This window comes from Adiantum capillus-veneris, chromosome 11, assembly GCF_014529385.1.
Source record: "Adiantum capillus-veneris isolate H3 chromosome 11, ASM1452938v2, whole genome shotgun sequence".
Lineage (NCBI taxonomy): Eukaryota > Viridiplantae > Streptophyta > Polypodiopsida > Polypodiales > Pteridaceae > Adiantum > Adiantum capillus-veneris.
The window spans coordinates 64,283,916-64,292,542 of NC_140941.1; the positions used below are offsets into that span (position 1 = coordinate 64,283,916).

The following is an 8,627-nucleotide window of genomic DNA, read 5'->3' on the forward strand; positions in this document are numbered from 1 at the left end:
ACACACTCACAATCACTCTCATTGTGTGCTATGCAAAGTGCAAGAGCTACCTCTCCAAGCAAGTAGAGGTTAAGAGCCTACACCAACACTCTTGGCTATGGAGTGCAAATCCAACCAAGATCCATGCTTCAATGCTTGAGCTTGTCATCTCCTTCTTCTTCATTACTATGCTATTATGTATGCTAGTAGCAAGAGTATGATAAGTGAAGAACTAGTTCTTTCTACTATGAAATGTTTCTTCTTCCTCTTCCCTACCCTCACTCCCTGCTAGCTCTCTCCACCTTCGAAGGTGTTTGAGGTCTTGGGACTGAGGCTTGGGACAATTAAAGCTTTCTTCAAGTTCATGTTATGCTATGATTGTGATGCAAGAAGCTTTCCATCTTCATTGCATCACCTAGGTCACAAGGAACACAAAGAATGTATTGTAACAAGTCTCTCTTAATGGGAGAAATCATAATACGAATGCCTATTGGAGGGGGGACCGGCTCCACATAAATCCGGTCCTCAATTGTTGTCATGTTCTCTAAATTCTCTCTCTTGCAAAAGTATTGATCATGCCAAGTTAACAAATTGCTATGATTATGTTGCTATCTTCAATTATGTCTACCCGCTATGCTCACAAAGTTATTTCTCGAAAGTATTCTCATTAATTTCCGCTATTCTCAAGTTGAATAGGCTAATTCCATTACACAAAAACTTCCCTTTAGGAACGAGATGGAACTTCTATCACCAGCCAACACACTCTCTTCTTACTTCCTGGAATGCAAAATCCGTCAGATCATTCTTCATGATGAAGACTTAGAGATGTACATAAATGAGCACACCCAACGCAATATGCTCGTCTCTGAAAATACAGGACACACTTTAAACCTCATAAAACAAAAGTTCATCCTCAATCGTGAAGATCCACTCACTTGTATAGTGAATGACACAGTTGAACCAGGAGTATCTCAAAGTCGTGAAGATCCACTCACTTGTACAGTGAATGACATAGTTGAATCAGGAGTATCTCAAAGTCGTGATGAAGCTACTGCAAGAGTTCGCTGAGACCAACAATGCAGCTCTGACCTCTCAACAACAAGCAATCTTTGATCATATATCAGGCCTGAATAATGGCCTCCATGTCATTACAGGTGTTCCAGGATGTGGAAAAACATTCCTCATAAAAAATTTCACCCCAAGCTTCATAAAAAATAATAAGACCGTTATCCTGACTGCATCAACTGGAGCAGCGGGCGCTCGCCTTAGCAGCCTCGCAACCATTGTCCACTATCAATTCAGGATCCCTTGTTCTAAGCAACATTTCCCACAAGCAATTCATCCCACAGATGAAAGATTTATCGCTATACATGGTGCCAACGTCATTATCATAGACGAGATATCAATGCTAACGAGTACAATCTTCAATATGGTCGTTCTCCAGATAGTTAACATCACCAACGGAACACTCCTTGACCCATTCAGTCAGAAGCTCATATTGCTTTTTGGGGATTTGGCGCAACTTCCTCCAGTCTGCCATCACCAAGAGCCATTATGCCATGTTTGCAGTATACAAAACTCATCTTACATCGCTATAGCCACTACGCACAACATGACCTTCTCAGTTCGCCATGCTGCAGACCCCACTTACGTCCAATTCTTGGATACGATCCGTGTCAAGCAAGCAACAGAACAACAAATAGCAGAAACGTTGTCACAGTGTGTAATCAATGAAACTGAACTCCTGCGAGTAATCGATGACGCTACTACACTAATATGTACTCATAGGGAAGACGTGTATAAGTATAACAACTTGATTCTACAAAAGTCTTTCTCGGCATCTGATATTGTTGCCATTCCACTGAAGACCAACGCTGTTGACGAACCATTGCTGCAAGAATGGCTCCAAGACAAGGCATTCCATGAGATGGACAATACTGCAATTGGGGCTAGATGTATGATTACAGAAAACATTAACTTGGCTATGGGTGCTGCGAATGGATCCACCTGCCGTATACTTTCCTATTCATACGACTGTGCCGGTCAATTGCTGCTATAGAAGTAATGCTACTTTCCACTGATACCACCATGACAATACGAAGGACTAAACATGCTACAAGAGCAATCAATTGCAGATGGTTCCACAAAAGCACATTCCCTTTGTCACTCGCGTACACAATCACTGGACACAAATCTCAAGGAGCTACGATATCAAAGAAAGCCATCCTCATTATAAAACAAGCTTTCGCCCCAGGATTGGCATACGTCATGTTCTCTCGAGTGACAGAAAGACGCCATCTCAAGATATTGAACATCCCAACCCCAAGGATGTTCTGGCCGGCCAGTAGAACACTCCCCCAATGGTTAGACATTTCCTTGCTTGTCTTTAGACATTTCATCGCTTATTTTTACACATTTCCTCGCTTTTTTCACAAACAAGTCCTCTAGCTCTTTCGGTCTTTCATCTCGTAAGGTGCATGGACTACACAAACAATTATTTGACGACAGTTTTCTTGACTGCAGATTTTCTTTATAGCAAGTAACAACCTCCAGCATCTCCTCATGGACACCGATCAGGTAACCATTCCTCAAATTAATCTACTTTGTAGCTAGATTTTATGCCATTCAATATGTACAAAACTCAACCATCATATTTCTCTTTCTCTATCATTCAGATATATTCGATAAATTCATCAACATCGCAGCTACCTCAAAACCAAAAAACAATTATTCTGCATATCCATCTTCAAATCAAATGCGCCTAGCAAATATGGCTGGCGAGGCTCCGAGTGCATTCATCGAAGGGTTCCGCACGACTCAGGTCCTCCACTCATAATCAATAAATGCAGCAATCGAAACAAAGAATATAGAAATAACGAGCTAAAGCTGGCAACAGGTACTTCGAGCTCTTCATATTCTTGTATTGCAAACACTAATAGTTAACAAATTTGGTTGCTTCTACAACATCTACCCTTCTTTTTCTACAGGGTTACAAAAAGAGATACTGCTATCGTTGGGCATTGACTTCGATGAGTCAAACAAACTACTGCTAGACACAGAAGCCCAATAAATATTGAACACAAAGACTGCTGGTATCACCACCTATGCAATCGAGATGCTACACTACAGTTACAAAATTGCCCTCGACAAATTGGTCGTTCTCGACAAGAATACCGCAAGCCAGGCACTTTTCAACATGGTCAAAGAGTTTGGGAACGAATTCAAAGGGAACGAGAGAGCAATCTTAACTGATGAGAAATTCACATGGCATTTCAATAGAGACCTTTTTCATGCCCGTTTCGGTCAGACAACTGATCCATTTCGAAAGCTTGAACCACTACATGGTAACCATATGCACCCCTTATTGAATATAATTGTCTAATTATTATCTGATTACATACTAATTCAGCACATCACTTCAGTGCAGGACATCGACAACGAAACCAACAAGGACATCCCCAACAACATAACAACTTCACAAGAGGAAGCAGCACGTTCCGACGTTGTTCCAGCTCCCAAAAGACAACGACAGATGAAGAGAACTACATAGTTTACTCTATTAGGTGCAAAATCAATAACCGTGTTTACATAGGCATGACATCCGATTTTGAAGCTAGGAAAAGAGCACACATGAAAAATCCACCAAAACGGATGAAACATGATGTGTGTCCTTTCCCCCATTTTGTCAAAACTTTGAGTTTCATGTACTGCACACTACACACGATAGGAGAACTGCTATTGCACTGGAAGCACAAGAGATAATTACACAAGATGCAACGTCCACGAAAGGATACAATAATTTGAAGGGACATCCTCCAAACTGCAGGAAATACCATTATTTAAAACACCATAGAAAAATATAGCGTGCAATGAAACTTAATCTTTGTTCTGAGTTAGCAACTCCCATTTAGTTTTCTCTTCTGTATTCAATCACTTCTCAAGAGTCTTTTCCTCTAGTATCTACGATAATTTTCATGTTATGCTTCTCTATTATCTGTGAGACTTCCTTTATGCTCTTTACCTTATGCAATTTTTTTCTCGATATCACATTATGTTTACCTTAAAATGTTACGTAGATGTCCTGCAATAACATCAAGAGAAACAGACAATCCATTCCAGCAACCCCATGTCCAATACTTCTACAAAAAATTATCAGCTAATAAGAGACAAATCATGTAGCAACAACTTATATATTTTACAAAAAAATTATAAATGTATAGATGCTGCACCTTGTCTTCAACATATTAAACAACACAAAACAACAACTACATTAGGTTATAACACTGTTCTGGACATCCACCAAGGTTGAGAATATATTATTTTCTGAAAAAAACTAAGAAATTATAGTTGTGAACTTATGCTATCTTTATTTAATTGCTTTGTTCAATGTCTTTGTCATATAACGTTAATCATTGGCTAAAACAATGTCTTTTATTTTCCATTCAGACTATGACAGACTTGTACTTATCAGCTTCCTTGATTTGAATGCTTTTTCTTTTTTCAGTTTACAATGGGTAGGCCGATCCCAGCTGATCTGATTGACCAACAGCCAGAATTTGAGACTGCAATGTATAAGTTGCAATACTGTCTTTACCCACATTTGCAAGAGCAGGTGCTCAGACACTACATGCATAAATGGGCTGAGTTCATTCCATGGCCAGTTCAACCACCTACCCCATGGCATCCACATTACATCACTTGGAACACACTCGGTCGAGAAATCACCATCGACATCGCCATGCTGTCTGGTTGCTCCACAACACACCATTGTATGTTGTTCGTGCAGATTGCGGACATGCTCAGCCTACTCGAGACTATAGAATTGAATTACTCTAACGTGCTCCCCAACCACCTTCAGTCAGCTAAACAATTCGTTCCGCGCTATTTGCCTGTCAACCAGTTAGTCACAAGTGCAAATTTGAAGATCATCTTACCGATATAGCCCTTACTTCGTGCATCAAAATCTCCCGCTAATATGTGTTGTTACGTAGTCCTCCTCCTCTTCTCCACAGCAGTTATGTCTATTTCTTTATGAAGAAGTCATTCCATGCTACATTCAAAGTCTTACCAACTCTCGTTCGCTTAGTTCCGTTCTTCATTCATCAACTTTTTACCATACTATTTCCAGTGACTTGCACTCACTTAGCGTAACAAGATTTGAGCAAAACAAATAATAAGCTCTCCCTCCCTCTCTCTTTCGAAAAAAAAATGCATGCCTCCTCTCTCTCTCTCAAAACAAAACAGTACATAAATTCCTGTATATATGAGTGGCTTCTGCTAACTAATGCTCACAAGATTTGTCGCCATTAAAATAAGTACGTGCTTCTTTCACACACTCCCTCCCTCTCTCTCTCCCCCAGCTTTCACTTCTATGTTCTTTTTACTAATGTATACTCTTCTTCAATGCTTCAATGCGAACAAAATAGTATTTACAATGGTGCCCTTGCTCTCCATTCATTTCCATACACATCCAGGTACCAAACCCATAAACATCCAAGCACCAAAGGAAAGCTCTCTCTAATTGCAATAGTATTCTTCCAAAGCTTGGCAATCAAGGCATACTAGTTGCTTGGTTCCTTCGGGTGGCTTCTTCAACTATCCTTCAAGAAGGACACATGTTCCGGTGGGAGTGAGGTCACCAAGTGAACTCACACTAGCATCCACCAAAACCTGCTTGGATACATGGTAAGTTCAATCATAAGATGGTAAAGAGATCGAAGAAAAAAGCATTAAAAAAACCAAAAACATGAGTCGAAAAATGCAACAGGCTTGGACATTCCAAGCAAGAAATCTACAGCGACACACATGAGAACTCAGAAAACTACAAACAACTGAACTGAACTTGAATAGAGGGAAGGAAATGATATATATATATATATATATATATACACACACACACACAGAGGGGAAGTGAAGCCAGCGAGCCATGTCACAAACCCTAGCTAGCGCAGGCGTGCTTCCCCTCTCCGCAAGACTTAAAACCTACTTGGTCGCACCCCTGCATTGCAGGTGTTTCCTGCCCTGTGCACGCTGTTGCTTGCCGCCTACCCTCTCCTCAGCGGCCTGTCGTGGCCGCAGGACTCATACCTTGCACCCACTTGTGCCTTGACTGAGGATGCACCTCTGCCCTTTTGCTGCAGCCAGTGCAGGTTTGAGCCCTGCTGAAGTCTGTGCAGCCTACGCCTGCTTTGCTCACACATGGCCGGAGATGTCGAATCTGCTCTGGGCTCTCAACCTTACCACCGCCTTTCTTGAGCCCCGTCCCCGCTGCAGTTACCTCTAGGTTCTCATTCTTCCCACTGCCCCTGTCCCTGTACGGAACCTGGCCTCAACTTTGCCCTCTTCGCCCAGCCTGATCCTTTGGCATCGACTTGCTCCCTTCAACACCGTTGTGTGCTACTGTTTACTTGATGTGTAAGAGTCTCGGTGTGAGTGTGTTGTGTGTGTGTGTGTGTGTGTGTTGATTGCCTGTTGTGTTCATGCTTGTCTATTGTGTGTGTGTGTGTGTCTGTGTGCGCGCGCACACAGGGTTTCCTCTCTTTGGGGTTTGGTCCGCGGGTTTGTGTACGTGTTTGCTTGCTTCTTGGTCGTGTCCTTCACAGTGTGTATTTTCCTATGTGTAGGTTTGGGTTGTGCATGTGTGGTTACCGTTGTGGTTGTGTGTTGTCTGCTCGCCGAGCTTTGCAATGCACCTTTGCTTCTTCTTCAGGTAAAACCTTTCTGTCACGTGACACATCCAGCCTTATGTGTCCGTGGACAAGCTACAGAATGATCAGGGTTCAGTCAGTCCAGTCAGTCTAGATTAAAAGTGATCTGGCACTTTTTGTGAGTCTATTCGTAGATTGTGCATGCCCAGTCACTTAGTATAGATGCATATCCTCTGGTTGCATATAGCATGATCATCAGTATTCCCATCAGAATCCACCATATTCCATCAGGGGAATTTTGAATTTTCCAATAATTTTAGCCTATTTTACCTATTTTTGGCATTTTTCACTTATTAATTTAAGTGACTTTCCAACAAAAGTAGGTAGGGCAATTTGGGTAAGAAAATATATAAGCAAACCAAAGTTAGCACTAAATGGCAGAAGAGGCAACAGGAGTCAAGCTCAGGGGGCAACTTCTCACAAGACCCTTGGCGGTACTCCCTCCAAGTAAGAACCCCCATGCTAGCGTTTTCTGCATCAGACCTTCTCTAGCGTTTTCAAGATCTACACCATCGCCAGCAAGAACAGACACCAGCGTTTTGCATCAGCATCAGTAACCCCTTGCCTAGCGTTTTGCATCAGTAGGGATCGCTAGAAGATTCAGCCAGCAAGCTAGCGTTTTTGAGAAACCAGCCAGCTAGCGTTTTTGACCTGCATCAGCAGCGTTTTTCAGCATGGAGAACCTGCAAGTACAGCCCTAGAAAGCAGATTCAGCCTCTAAAGGTAGCAGATTCAGTCCATGAAGAAGTAGCAAATTCATCCCCAGAAAGACATCAGTTTTCAGCCATTAAACTGCAGAATTTCAGCGTCAAGAAACCACCGAAACCAGCCCCAAAATCAGCACTTTTGGCTCAGTTGCAGATTCCAGCCCATAGCGTTTTTGGACAGCAGTAGAAAGATTGCAGATTTCAGCCTTAGGTCGACTTCGTCATCACCGTCGTCATCGTCGACATAGCCTAGACTGGCATCAGTCACATGTATACAGTTTGTACCAGTTTGTGCAATCATAAGTAGACCACTCTCGCCGACGAGAGTGGGGCCTTCGGAGGAGGGTTTTACAACGTCTCTGGTGTTGTATCTCTCTTCTCTCTCTATCTCTCAGTCTCATACACTTGCACGCACAGTGTCCATTCACTTTGTTTGTGATCATAGCACTCTCTTATTAAGAACGGAGGCTCTACCTTCCATAACCTAGACAAAAGGAACCTTGAGCACAGTTCGGAGCACTCATCTTGAGCAATGCGCAAACAATCATTCCGCTGCACCTAACATTGCTATCAGAGCTTTGGCAGTGTTCTGTATCACTCAAGGAAAGAACCACAAGAATCATAACAATTTTTTTGCTTGTTGTCGTCGCACGAACCCAAGTTCGCTTGGGCGTGCCAATTCCTAATCGCGTTTTTGAAGAGTGACAAGAATCCCAAGAAAGAAGGGCTTGTCCAGCCTCCCCTTGTATCTCTTTTCACTCATTGAGAGCGGACCGTGCACTTAGCGGCCAGCCAATCGATGTGAGGTGGGAAAAATCAACCTTGGTGTGAGCGCAAGGCCGCCAAGGGGTGCGCCCACGGAAAAGAGCAGAACTCGAGTGAAGAGAAGATCCTTCTCTAACAAGGTTTGCAAGCGAAAGAAAACCTCACGAACCCAAGACCCTTAAGAACCCAAGAAATTTGGATAATCCAAAGATAAAATCCATGGATATACTCTCCCATGGTGAATTAGGGATTGAAAATGGCTGGAGTAATCAAGGTTGCTTCCCTCTATCATTCTTAGTCTTTTGGCAAATCACACATTTTGAAACATACTCTTGTATGTCCACTTTCATGGTAGGCCAATAGAAGTATATCTCTACTCCTTGAAGAGTAGGTTGAATGCCTCTATGCCCCACATAGGGAGGAGCATGGGATTCATACATGACTCTCTCACAAAAGGAGTGGGTAACAC

General features: G+C 42.4%; 1 pseudogene; it reads left to right on the top strand.

The window, feature by feature from the left end:
• Positions 1-1,021: 1,021 nt before the first annotated feature.
• Positions 1,022-6,144, top strand: LOC147447348 (uncharacterized; annotated as a pseudogene).
• Positions 6,145-8,627: the final 2,483 nt, after the last annotated feature.